The sequence below is a fragment of the Giraffa tippelskirchi genome, chromosome 3 (genome assembly GCF_054371585.1).
Source record: "Giraffa tippelskirchi isolate mGirTip1 chromosome 3, T2T-mGirTip1v1.2.pri, whole genome shotgun sequence".
NCBI classification, from domain to species: Eukaryota; Metazoa; Chordata; class Mammalia; order Artiodactyla; family Giraffidae; genus Giraffa; species Giraffa tippelskirchi.
In genome coordinates this window covers 101,315,001-101,328,711 of record NC_137277.1, presented here as the reverse complement: position 1 = coordinate 101,328,711, position 13,711 = coordinate 101,315,001, and the positions used below count along the sequence as shown (strand labels likewise).

General features: G+C 39.2%; 1 long non-coding RNA gene across 1 annotated transcript in view; it reads left to right on the top strand.

Annotated features, from left to right (window-relative positions):
• The first annotated feature begins 6,781 nt into the window (after window positions 1-6,781).
• Window positions 6,782-13,711, top strand: part of LOC145542209 (uncharacterized) — an 88,852-nt gene continuing 81,922 nt past the window's right edge. Inside the window, exon 1 of the long non-coding RNA XR_014079667.1 lies at window positions 6,782-6,854. This is a non-coding gene — a long non-coding RNA (uncharacterized LOC145542209). The remainder of the gene's footprint in view (window positions 6,855-13,711) is intronic.

Genomic DNA, 13,711 nt, shown 5'->3' with positions numbered 1-13,711 from the left:
AAAGAAACAATGAGGAGGTGGGGAAAGAGTCTTAAGGAGGGGAAAGTAAACAGTTTGGATGGGTAGAAACAGATTTTCTTTCTGAGAGTATTCTAGAGGAGACAGAAGGGGAAAAAAAAAAAAAAAAGAAATGGCCATGTCAAGATTTGGGGACAGGATGCTTACCTGCATAGTGAATAATAAAAGTGTAGATCTCTAGGCATAAATTACTTGGAATGTTCAATAAATGAGTTGTGCTGCTAGAGTAAGGAAAAACAACAGTGGGAGTTGAGATCAGAATGATAAGCAGGGGTCAGTTTATTCAGGGCTTTGTAGACCATGGTAAGAAATTTGAATTTTATTTTACATGTAATCAGAAGCCACTGAAGGGTTCCTTTCCTTTGGATATGAAGTTATTTGTTCAAAAGATAATGCTGACTCTAGAACAGAGAAGGAACACAGGGGTGTAAGAGTGGAAGCAGTTAGGCTGTTATAGTAATTCAAGCAAGAGCCAATGGTGGCCTGGATAAAGCTAGGCTATAGATCTAACAAGGTGGTAGATTGCCCAAATAACATACAGCAAAATCAATGCACAGAAAAACTAAAGAACATTTGTGACTTACTGGGCATACCAGGACTTTACTAAATGAACTTCATGACTTCCCTTTGAGTTCAACTTTTATACATTCCATCCTGAAGGTGTTTATAAATAATTATCAAATTTGTTTTTACAGGAAGACAAGGAAAGGAAAAATCCATTTTAGACAGACCAATTAAAAAGATGTTTTCTACTTAGTGAATAAGAGTTGTATTTTTCACCTGAAATGACTGAAAAAATATTTTTATATGAAATTGATTTAATTGGAGCTATTGTCAAGCATTGGAAATATGTTTGGTTCCCGCCACAGTTACCAAGAATTTATAAATGGGTTCAGAATGTTGTTCAGGTGGCAGAAAATAAACCTCCAAGCTATTTACCACCTCTATGATATATAAAGTTTGCAGTTTTGATTTTGTGTGATTATGTTCAGCAATGGTGACCTTTAGAGGCAACAATATTGAAGTGTAATGAGGAGATGTTTGATCACTGGTATACAATGAAGAGTTGGTGCTACTTCCCCATTTCTTCCTGAAATTCATGAAATTCAACTGACAGGCTTTAACCTTTAGACTGCTGAAGTTATAAAATGTATGGGGATTTAGGCTGTTTATACAACACGTTAGATATATGAAATTTTTAGACACTGTAGCTTCTTTTATCATCTGGTAAAATGATTTTGTATATTTAATAATATCAGTCACTGGTAACCACGACAGGCTACACTTGGGTACATCAGAAATTATATGGAGTGTAGGCTAAGAGTAAAAGTGGGGGCCATCAAGTCAAATAAATAGAAAGTGGGTTTTCTCCCCAGACCAGGTGTTTTCAAAACAGATGAATAAGGCTCCTCTACTGTTTCCTTCCCTTATAGGCTAGCAAAGAAGCTAGTTGGACATAACCCCTGGGCTTGGATGGCTAAAAAATTTTTCAACTCAAGAATGCTTTAAATAAAAGAAAGTATGAGGTGTTGATAGATGAGAGGCTCAGTTACCAGAAGGAATCCCCTCTGGAGTGTAATCGGTGATGCAAATATTAGTGGGGAAGAAAGGAAACCAATGAGATGCTCAGAAACTGGGACCCCAACACTGAGTTAATTCACAATAACTCAAGCAGGATCCCCAAAATACATTATTCCTAATTCTTGCTTAGAAGACATTTTACTAATTCTTGGCTAATGCTATAAACACTAAGTGATAATACAATCAGCATTTCCTGTGTAACTACAGTAAGTCCCCAAAATACTAATGAGTTCTATTCTGAGAGCACATTTGTAAGTCCAATTTGTTTCTAAACCCAACAAAGTTAGTCTAGGTACCCAACTAACACAATCAGCTATAGAGAACTGTCTTGTAATAGGTTTGTAATACTTTTCACACAAACACATAAAAAACAAACACAAAAAATAAAGAGAACATTTTAAATCTTGCAGTACCTTGAAACACAGTACCTTGAAAATCCAGTAGTACAGTACAACAGCTGGAATATAGGGGCTGACATCAAGTGAACAGGCAAGAGGAGTTATTGACTCTTGCCTGGAGAGAGATGAAGTGGGAGACGGTAGAGTTAAAGGACTGTCAGGAATAGGAGATGGAGGGTAAGCTGTAATTTCACTTATGTCTAACGCTGATGATGGAACACACGTTTGTAGCTTTGAGAATTTGCAACTTGATGGTTTGTATGTAGGGGAATTACTGTATAGGATTTTGATCCTCCAGTTAGGAATTTATAGAGTATTGAATAAGTATGTGTAATTTCTAAGTAAGCTCATGATTAGAAACATATCTAGTACTGGTAGCAACTTAATCTGTATGAATGAAATAACTTATCCTAGATATTAGATTAACAACACACATATAAAAGAAGCAAATGATTAGAAGATGAAATACAGAACCTATTTCTGAGCATTCATGGAAGTATGAAATTTCCACCAAATGCAATGTTTATGCATCTTGCTTAGATGGTTACTCCAAGGCAACAGAATACATTTATTAAATACCTAGCTACATTAGAAGATTCCAGAGATGAATCAACCAGCATGATTATTGACCGCTAGAACCCACTTCTTTTGAGGACAAGTTCTAATTCTATTTGTTTTTGTACTCCTAGTTTCTCATTCAGAATCTGGCAGATAGACACAATAAATTTTTGCTGAATGAATGGAGGAATGATTGAAGGTTAAGACTACCACGAAGAATTAAACAAAGTACAAAGACATAATTAAAGAACTGATAGTTTGTTTCATACATTAAAAGGAGAGCAATGTGACTAATGTAATGTTTCCTAAAGAAAATCAAATTCACTGGATGTTTAGAAGAGCTAGAACCAAGAAATACCTTTGAAATCTCATTTGTTTGCATCATGAAATATTTGTAAAGGGAGTGAAATTTAAAATGTAATTAGGAGAAAGTCTCAGAGATATGAAGGGCATGAAGGGTATTTTCTTGAGTGTTTTGAGCTTGGATTCAAGGCCTTTTAAAAGACACAGGTTTTTAGAGTCCCATAGGGGGGAAAAAAAGGAATTCACCTGCAAAAACATGAACTATGCTTCTATGTATTTCCTATACCTTGTAGTCATCAACATTAATCTTTGACCATTTAGAATATAAATGTCTCTGAAAGAAATTATTCTTGTATTATCCTAAGACACCTGAAAATCAACTGAAAAGAAAGAGTCTTGAAAATTCACCTTGCACAGTGCTCCCATGACTCTAGAAATAAATGTATCTGACCCATGAAAGAGATGGTTGTTTGTCCTGTGGGGATTGGTGAATGTCTTACAGTCTTACTTGGTAGATTTTTCTACAATAATGCACTTACACACTGCAAAAAAAAAAAAAAAAAAAAAAAATTCACACGGGCCATCCATTCTCTGTCCCCAGTCATATTTCCACTGTGTATTCCCATCTAGATTAGTGGTTTTCAAACTGCTGTGGAGAGAGAATCCATCCAGTTCTCTAGCAGTGCTTCAGTGTTTGGGTTGAAGGGGTGGTAAGTAAGTAGGCTCTTCTTGACTATCTTAGGCTAGAGAAGTTCCACTACATAAAACTGCATTTGATAAAATATTTCTGGTGCTAAAATAAAGTTGGGATCTATCAATATGCACAGAAATACTTGCTTTGGTTCTATTTGGAGTCTGAGAGCTATATACAGAATTATTTTGCTACAGACTACTCTCCATAGCTTGATTTCTTTTAAACTGGAATTGCTTTTAAATTTTGCATGTTACTTTAAATATTAAAGATTTTGAAAGCTCAGAAGATACAGCAACAGCAAGACTTGATTCTGGTTTGGGGGACTGTATACAATTGGAAGGCCTCCTTAAGTGATGTAATACAGAATTATGAATACAAAATTCCCAGAGCTTCTGTCAGATCCTTGGAAGGGGCCTTGTAACTGATGGGTGCTGAGTCTTCATTAGCCTTATAATAAAGCCTCTTCTGACTAAGATATGTGGGAAGAAAGAACATTAAAGTGAGTCCATGCTTTTTAACATGCACATGATTTTTGACAACTCCAGGAAAACAGGACAGTGCTGTGCAAAAACAAGCAATTTTTTAAAAAAACCTGAAGATTAGAAAAGGAAGTTGACTAAAGATGAAATATATTTTTAAATGATCACAAGTCATAGGCATAGCTATTTATCAAATAACTATATGAAAGAGGTAGAGAAATGTCCGAATTACAGCACATACTAAGGTAGACTTAAGGGCTTCATTGTGGTATGATGATATCATGAGAACTGTCTCAAGGTCTGAGACTGTTAGAATTCATTGAAGTAAGAGTCAGAATTGTGATGATGTCAAATTGTGGTGCTGGAGAAGACTCTTGAGAGTCCCTTGGACTGCAAGGAGATCAAATCAGTCAATCCTAAATGAAATCAACCCTGAATATTCATTGGAAGGACTAATGCTGAAGCTCCAATACTTTGGCCACCTGAGGCAAAGAGTCTACTCATTGGAAAAGACCCTGATGCTAGGAAAGATTGAGGGCAGCAGGAGAAGGGGGCAACAGAGGCTGAGATAGTTGGATAGCATCACCAACTCAACGGATATGAGTTTGAGCAAACTCCAGGAGATGCTGAAGGACAGGGAAGCCTGGCATGCTGCAGTCCATAGGGTCGCAAAGAGTTGGACATGACTTAGCAACTGAACAACAACAACAAAAGCAAGAATAAAAGCTATTCACTCTGTGACACCCTGATATGATGAAGGTATCCAAATTCAGTATCTTCGGAGCTTTCAGCTTCTGAGCCCCCAGTAATATTCAGTTCAGTCACTCAGTCTTGTCCGACTCTTTGCAACCCCATGAATTGCAACACGCCAGGCCTCCCTGTCCATCACCAACTCCCAGAGTTTACCCAAACTCACGTCCATCAAGTCGGTGATACCATCCAGCCATCTCATCCTCTGTTGTCCCCTTCTCATCCTGCCCCCAATCCTTCCAAGCATCAGGGTCTTTCACAGTGAGTCAACTCTTCGCATGAGGTGGCCAAAGTACTGGAGCTTCAGCTTCAACATCAGTCCTTCCAATGAACACCCAGGACTGATCTTCTTTAGGATGGACTGGTTGGATCTCCTTGCAGTCCAAGGGACTCTCAAGAGTCTTCTCCAACACCACAGTTCAAAAGCATCAATTCTTCGGCGCTCAGCTTTCTTCACCGTCCAACTCTCACATCCATACATGACTACTGAAAAAACCATAGCCTTGACTAGATGGACCTTTGTTGGCAAAGTAATGTCTCTGCTTTTTAATATGCTGTCTAAGTTGGTAATAAATTTCCTTCCAAGGAGTAAGCGTCTTTTAATTTCATGGCTGCAATCACCATCTGCAAGGATTTTGGAGCCCCCAAAAATAAAGTCTGACACTGTTTCCACTGTTTCCCCATCTATTTGCCATGAAGTGATGGGACTGGATGCCATGATCTTAGTTTTCTGAATGTTGAGCTTTAAGCCAACTTTTTCACTCTCCTCTTTCACTTTCATCAAGAGGCTTTTTAGTTCCTCTTCACTTTCTGCCATAAGGGTGGTGTCATCTGCATATCTGAGGTTATTGATATGTCTCACGGCAGTCTTGATTCCAGCTTGTGCTTCTTCCAGTCCAGAGTTTGTCATGAAGTACTCTGCATATGAGTTACCTATAATATTACTAGAAATTAATTTATAAATTCAGATTTTTGTTATACAAATGAGATATAACCTAGGAATATTAAAAGTGACATCACAATTATTTTACAGCTCAAAGTGGTTTATCTTACTCATAATCATGGTAGGTGAAAAAAACCTTATTCCTTCATTATTTTTAATTAATATTTATTGGCTACTTTGTTATGTACGAGCACTTTACACATATATTTCAATTCATCCTCACATTAACCAATGAGATAGGTACTTCTATTGTCTCACTTTACAGAGAAGGAACTCTGTTAGTCAGCTAGGGCTGCCATAACAAAATACTACAGACTAACTGGCTTAAACAATATGTTTATTTTCTCACGGTTTTCAAGACAGGAAGTCCAAGATCAAGGTGTTGGTAGGGTTGACTAAGGTGTCTGGTAAGAGCTCCCCTCTTGGGTTTTAGGTGGTTGCCTTCTTACTGTGCTCACATGACCTCTTTGTGTCTACAAGAAAAGAGAGCGAGCTCCTTGGCCTCTCTTCTTACAAGGACACTAATCCTATAGGTCAGGACCTCTTTCTTTTTTTTTCTTTCCTTCACATCATTGCTAAATTAGAAGCACAGTTTCCCTCTGGCAGTCTTCCGGTTTGCCTTAGAACGTGTCCACGTGGTGGTGAAGTGGACACCCTCAAGTTGCATCAGGTTCGAAAAATCGGAGCTGGACCAATAGCAATTGCAAACTGCAGAGACCTCAGAAGCTCAGGCGGCCGGGAGGTCCTAGACGGGATCGAGATCCAGCATCACGGTTCACAGGGATACTCTCCTCCCAGGTTAGGGGCCGTGAGCCCACGCGGGTTTTCCCAGAACAAAAAGCTGGACAGGAAAGGAGGTGCTTACGGGGCTAAGTCCAGTTGCACTGCCTGAGCGACTAGAGAACGGGGCGGGGGTGGGTGCTTGCGCAGCTTCAGAAAGGTGGCTACACTAAAGCAGGAGGCGCAAGGCGCGCTTACGCGCTGTAGGTATGGGAGTTGCTGGAGCTGTGGTCCGCCTGGCTTCCGTCACGTCACTGTGGTTCACGAGGCTGCGGTTGAGCTGCATAGAGTCGGTGGAGGCGTTGCGTTGGTGCAGGACGGCGGGATGCGTGGCCCATCCTGGAGAACTGGTAGGAGCTGGTGGATCCGCCCTAGTGGCGGTGGTTGGATGGTGAGCTGCCCAGGAAGGGGTGTTCCCACACCTGTGACTAGCCCGGGGAGGGTAGGTACGTGTGATCTCGCAAGGCCGACCTATTGATGTCGAAGGTACCGGACATGACGAGCCAGGGCGTAGGTGAAGGCGCCAGTGTAGTGCAGGCAGTGTGGTCTGAGATGGAGTGCAGCATGGTGAATTGGCATGCGTTGCCGAAGGCCGTCAGGTCTGGCCAGGGCCTCATTCTTATGAGCACTTGAAACATATATTCCTTCCTCGAAGCTCCTGTCTCCAGATACAGCCACAACGATGGTTAGAGCTTTAACAGACACATTTTGATGGAACACAAACCCTTGGTCCATAACAGATAATATCACCTTGCGTGCTAAGTCGCTTCAGTCTTGTCCGACTCTTTGCGACCCAATGGGCTGTATAGGGTTCCTCTGCTCCTCTGCCCATGGGATTCTCCAGGCAAGAATACTGGAGTGGGTTGCCATTTCCTTCTGCAGGGGATCTTCTCGACCCATGGATTGTCTCTTGTGTCTCCTGCATTGGCAGGCAGGCTGTTTACCACAAGCGCCACCTGGGAAGCCCCGTATCACCCTAGTTTCCTCAAAATAGCTGCTCTCGAAATTAATTACATCCTTGTCAGTTGTATGAGTGACCGTTTGCACGCTGTTTTTTTTTTTTTTCCTCCAACTCACATAGAGACTGCTTCCAACTTCCATCCAACCCTTTTCTCTGGATATCATTTCCACTGTCCTGCATACAGGGCCCTCCCTGCTGACTGCTGGGGACGCTGTGACCCTGTGATCTTCTCAACCAGCTTCTTGTATCTTTTCCTTCATGAAACAGGAGAAAATAGAGAGCCCTTAAGGATGCTCTTTTCTGCTGTCTTCCTTCATGTTTCACTTGTCATAGTTCAGCTAGTTCTGTGTCAGATGTTTTTGATGTGTACTCACACACTACCCGCATTTTTTCCTTCCTGATATTCTTTCTTATCTATTTAGCTTTTCTTTTAAAGAAAAATATCATTTCCAATGTTCCTTTTTACTTGTGAACTATAAAACAAGCAGAACAAATAAAAATAAAACCTGGATACTAATGATGATGGACAAGGAGGTAGTCTTTACTAAAGATAAGCCTGCTTCAAGGAAAAGAAGGCTTTAGAGCCAGAAAAAATGCTTAAAAGACTCAGAATTCTACGTCATAAATTCAGTGGTGTTTTCCGTGGTTCTAACCTTCTTAGAGGAAACTAGCTAAGATTGGTATCAGTGGAGATGTGGACAAGACAAGCACTAAGGTATGTTCCAGGGGGACTGAGATTTTGGGCCCCTGAGCAAGTCATATAGTCTGGTGGCAGCCTTACATTTCTTTGTATATGAAATGAAAGTTTACGTAACTGACCTTGAAGTCCTTCTAGGTTTAAGATGCACTGTTTCTTAGCTAAATAAATCATAGGGCAGGTTTTTGTTGTTTTATTCTTTCTCTCCTCTCATACATTCGTTTGTATAGGGGATATTTTGGGGACAAGTGTTTCAGCTTCAAAGGCTGGGAGTGGGACACAGAGGAAGGAGTGAAGCTAAAACCCTCAACATTCTTTCCCTGTCCCCTAGGAGCATCTTGACTGTGCTGCCCTTTATTTCCCATTTGAAATATTCTCCCCTTCTTGTCTCTTGCGAAAGGAAACATCTTGGTTGTGTTTGAACTTTCCTCTGCTTCTTCAAAGGCTTATCTTTCTCCTCTTGTCCCTGAAATAAGAAATCCTCCAGAATTTTGTCCTTAGCTTTATATTTTCTGCCCTGCATACATGCATAGCAAACTCAGTTCTTTCACATTCTCAGGTCAGAGTATTAATATGAGGTTTTAACTAGTGGGCTGACTTCAGGCTCTGACAGTTGACGCCTCTTCTGCACAACGAGCTGTTAAACCCTGGTAGTCTTCCTAGAGCTCACCCTCACCACATGTCTTCAGAGCCAGTCAGTAGCAAATCCAGTAGCAAATCCTTGTAATTTTAGCTCTGAAAAGCCTTCAAATCTCTTGCTGCCTAACCTAACTCTTATTAGAACCTCTGAAGGGAACTTTGCAGAAACTTTCTGAGAAATTTCCCTGCTTTCAGTTAGCATCATAAGCTACCAGAAGGAGATCCCCTCCAAATTTCTATACTCATGTGAGTCCCTTTCTCACGGGCTGTCAGTATTCTCTGCCCCTGCCCCTCTGTCACTCCAGTCAAAGTAGGGTCCTTAGTGTGGCTTTGACGACTAGCCATAACCTGAATCCAAACCAACTCTCTGCAGTCCCCTCTCACACTTAACCCTGAACCAGTCCATACGCCAGCAACATGAACTCTGCGCTGTTGCTTTCCACCTGTGTGCCATTTATGCTATTCCCTGCACCCAGAAAAACTTCCACTTGTTCATTGAAGTTCAGATTAAATCATACTTCTTCATGTTTTTTTCTTCAACTACCAAATTTTCTGTCCATCTTTTGAATTTACCGTATCCCTTAACACTTTCCCTCACTTAAGAGAGTATGTTTCATGCAGTGTTTCTAGAAAATATACGTGAACAATTGTTAAGACCAAAAACTTATTAAAGAAACACTGTTAGCATTTGGTATATATATATTTCTAGTGTTTTCCCCTGCATATTGGTATGTGAAAGCAACGTAATAGAATTCTAAGTTTTAGTCTGCTTTGATTACTTTTGTGTCTATCTGGAACATTGTTTTTTAGCCAAAGACATTCTTTAATGATATGATATTTAATAATCCTTTAATCTTTGAAAATCCTCAAGTTAGCATTTACAGCTTTCTGTTTAGAACTCTTACTTGATATCAAATCAGTTTTCTGTACAATTATTCTATTTTTTTATGTTAGAAATCATACATCAGGTTATCCCCAGTAGTACTTAGAATATAGCTTAATCTAAAAAAAACCCACAAAAACTCTACAGTTATGTGTGCATTGGCTGTTGATTAAATAGACTGGTTCAGTCAGACCCAGAAAGAGAATATTGGGTGTTCACCCTTGTTATCAGTAAGTGAGAATAGCTACCCTTTTAAAAATCTAAGTTGCCTACAAAGATCTGCCCTGCCATATTTCTTACTTTTCTCTCTGACAGAAATGTTTTGGTCATTATATTATGCTAAGGCTTTTTTCCATAACTTTCTCAGTTTAGAATTTTTATACAGTCAAAATGGCACAGAGGAAAGCCAAAATATAAACAAAGTCTTCTGACAAAGAACAGAAAATTTTCATATTTATTTGAACAAAGATTTTCTTTCATTTTTATACATATTTGGCCTATTTTTTAAGTTGAAATGCATAATGATTATGTAATAACTTGGATAAGAACTGAGACTTCATACACTTAGAGTTTTGGTTTAAACTAGTTTAAAACTAGATTGCTTCATTTCTGCTTTTAACAACCAATGTGTTAGAGGGAAAAAGTTACCTTAATAAGGCTAAGTTGAGTATTGTAATCTGGACCTTAATATTGCTGCTTTCTACTGCTGGTGGGAGCTATTTAATGTTTCATCAGCTAGGAGTTTGCATTTTGGTTTTGTGCTATTTTAAGGAAGGAAAAAACTTTTCCTCATTGTGACAGGTTAACTTAACTGTTAATACTCTAACTGGGACATTTTTCAACTGAAGTGACTTTAAATGAGATGGACTTTGGTTATGGGAAGTTTAAATTAATGTCATAAAATTTAATGAAGAATAAAACCAAACATTTGCATATATTTGAAACAAAAACTTAACCTATGCAGGTGACTTTTTTTTTTTAGCACTTACAAATTCTACCATATTTGACATGTATTATGTGTTATGTATATGCTATCATGCACTTGAAGTCATACAATTACTCAAATACCTGACTGAGTGACTGAACAACCTATTATGTGTTATGTATGTGCTATTATGTATTTGAAGTCATACAACTATTCAAATATTAGAACATCTTTATTTTTAGTTAGCAAAAATGTAATTGGTAAATTTATAAGGAACTCAGCCCTGGCTGAATGGATTTTTCAACTTCCCAAATTATCTTCAAACTCAGATATATTTAAGTAAACAGAAATAAAACAGGATAAAGAAAATCAATGGAAAGCAAGATAAATTTATTTCAAACTATTCCAATAAGATATTGGATGTTATAATTTCCCAATATTGGACATTATAATACAAACTATTCCAATAAGATATTGGACACTTGACACCATATTTTTACCAGATTAATGGGAAAAAAAAGACATTTATGTTTGTCATTGTGATTCATTTATTTTACTCATTCAACAAATATTTATTATATATCCATTAAGCACTAGATACTACACTGAGTTCTAGGAATACATAACAAGAACCATACATATATAGTTTTTCTCATTACAGAACATAAAATCAAAAGTGACAGATGTTGTTTGTACCACTAACAGGAGAGACAAAATCAAACAAAGCAAAACATAACAAAAAAACTTTAAACAGCTGTAGCCTAGCTTGGACTGCCCTCACAGAGAGAAAGCAGTGGGCTTAGACGTTTTAGAAAATCACTTGTGATTTCATTATTGTTTTCATTTCACCTCAAGCTAATTCTCATGGATGATGTGAAAAGAGACCAATATAACTTGTCAAAATTTTTTGTCTTTGATATCAGTTCAGTTCAGTTCAGCTGGTCAGTCCTGTCCGAATCTTTGCGACCCCATGAAGTACAGCACGCCAGGCCTCCCTGTCCATCACAAACTCCCAGAGTTTACCCAAACTCATGTCCATCGAGTCGGTGATGCCATCCAACCATCTCATCCTCTGTCATCCCCTTCTCCTCCTGCCCTCAATCATTCCCAGCATCAAGGTCTTTTCAAATGAGTCAGCTCTTCGCATGAGGTGGCCAAAGTACTGGAGCTTCAGCTTCAACATCAGTCCTTCCAATGAACACCCAGGACTGATCTCCTTTAGGATGGACTGGTTGGATCTCCTTGCAGTCCAAGGGACTCTCAAGAGTCTTCTCCAACACCACAGTTCAAATGCATCAATTCTTTGGTGCTCAGCTTTCTTTATAGTCCAGCTCTCACATCCACACATGACCACTGGAAAAACCATAACCTTGACTAGATGGACCTTTGTTGGCAAAGTAATGTCTCTGCTTTTTAATATGCTGTCTAGGTTGGTCATAACATTACTTCCAAGGAGTAAGTGTCTTTTAATTTCATGGCTGCAGTCACCAACTGCAGTGATTTTGGAGGCCAGAAAAATAAAGTCAGCCACTGTTTCCACTGTTTCCCCATCTATTTGCCATGAAGTGATGGCACCGGATGCCATGATCTTAGTTTTCTGAATGTTGAGCTTTAAGCCAACTTTTTCACTTTCCTCTTTCACTTTCATCAAGAGGCTCTTTAGTTCTTCTTCACTTTCTGCCATAAGGGTGGTGTCATCTGCATATCTGAGGTTATTGATATTTCTCCTGGCAATCTTGATTCCAGCTTGTGCTTCCTCCAGCCCAGGGTTTCTCATGATGTACTCTGCATCTAAGTTAAATAAGCAGGGTGACAATATACAGCCTTGATGTACTCCTTGTCCTATGTGGAACCACTCTGTTGTTCCATGTCCAGTTCTAACTGTTGCTTCCTGACCTGCAGACAAGTTTCTCAAGAGGCAGATCAGGTGATCTGGTATTCCCATCTCTTTCAGAATTTTCCACAGTTTATTGTGATCCACACAGTCAAAGGCCTTGGCATAGTCAATAAAGCAGAAATAGATGTTTTTCTGGAACTCTCTTGCTTTTTCAGTGATCCAGCAGATGTTGGCAATTTGATCTCTGGTTCCTCTGCCTTTTCTAAAACCAGCTTGAACATCTGGAAGTTCACGGTTCACGTATTGCTGAAACCTGTCTTGGAGAATTTTAAGCATTACTTTACTAGCATGTGAGATGAGTGCAATTGTGCGGTAGTTTGAGCCTTCTTTGGCATTGCCTTTCTTTGGGATTGTAATGAAAACTGAGCTTTTCCAGTCCTGTTTGAACACTGCTGAGTTTTCCATATTTGCTGGCATATTGAGTGCAGCACCTTCACAGCATCATCTTTCAGGATTTGAAATAGCTCATCTGGAATTCCATCACCTTCACTAGCTTTGTTCGTAGTGATGCTTCCTAAGGCCCTCTTGACTTCACATTCCAGGATATCTGGCTCTAGATGAGTGATTACACCATGGTGATTATCTGGGTCATGAAGATCTTTTTTGTACAGTTCTTCTGTGTCTTTTGCCACCTCTTCTTAATATCTTCTGCTTCTGTTAGGTCCATACCATTTCTGTCCTTTATTGAGCCCATCATTGCATGAAATGTTCCCTTGGTATCTCTGATTTTCTTGTAGAGATCTCTAGTCTTCCCCATTCTATTGTTTTCCTCTATTTCTTTGCATTGATCACTGAGGAAGTCTTTCTTATCTCTCTTTGCTATTCTTTGGAATTCTGCATTCAAATGGGAATATCTTTCCTTTTCTCCTTTGCTTTTCTCTTCCATTCTTTTCACAGCTATTTGTAAGGCCTCCTCAGACAGCCATTTTGCTTTTTTGCATTTGTTATTCTTGGGGTTGGTGTTGATTTCTGTCTCCTGTACAGCGTCATGAACCTCCGTCCATAGTTCATCAGGCACTCTGTCTATCAGATCTAGTCCCTTAAATCTATTTCTCACTTCTACTGTATAGTCAAAAGGGATTTGATTTAGGTCATACCTGAATGGTCTAGTGGTTTTCTCCACTTTCTTCAATTTCATTCTGAGATGTTTTTGCTTCTGGATAAGCTTTATACTTGTTTTTATTTTCCTCAGTGTTTCATAACTT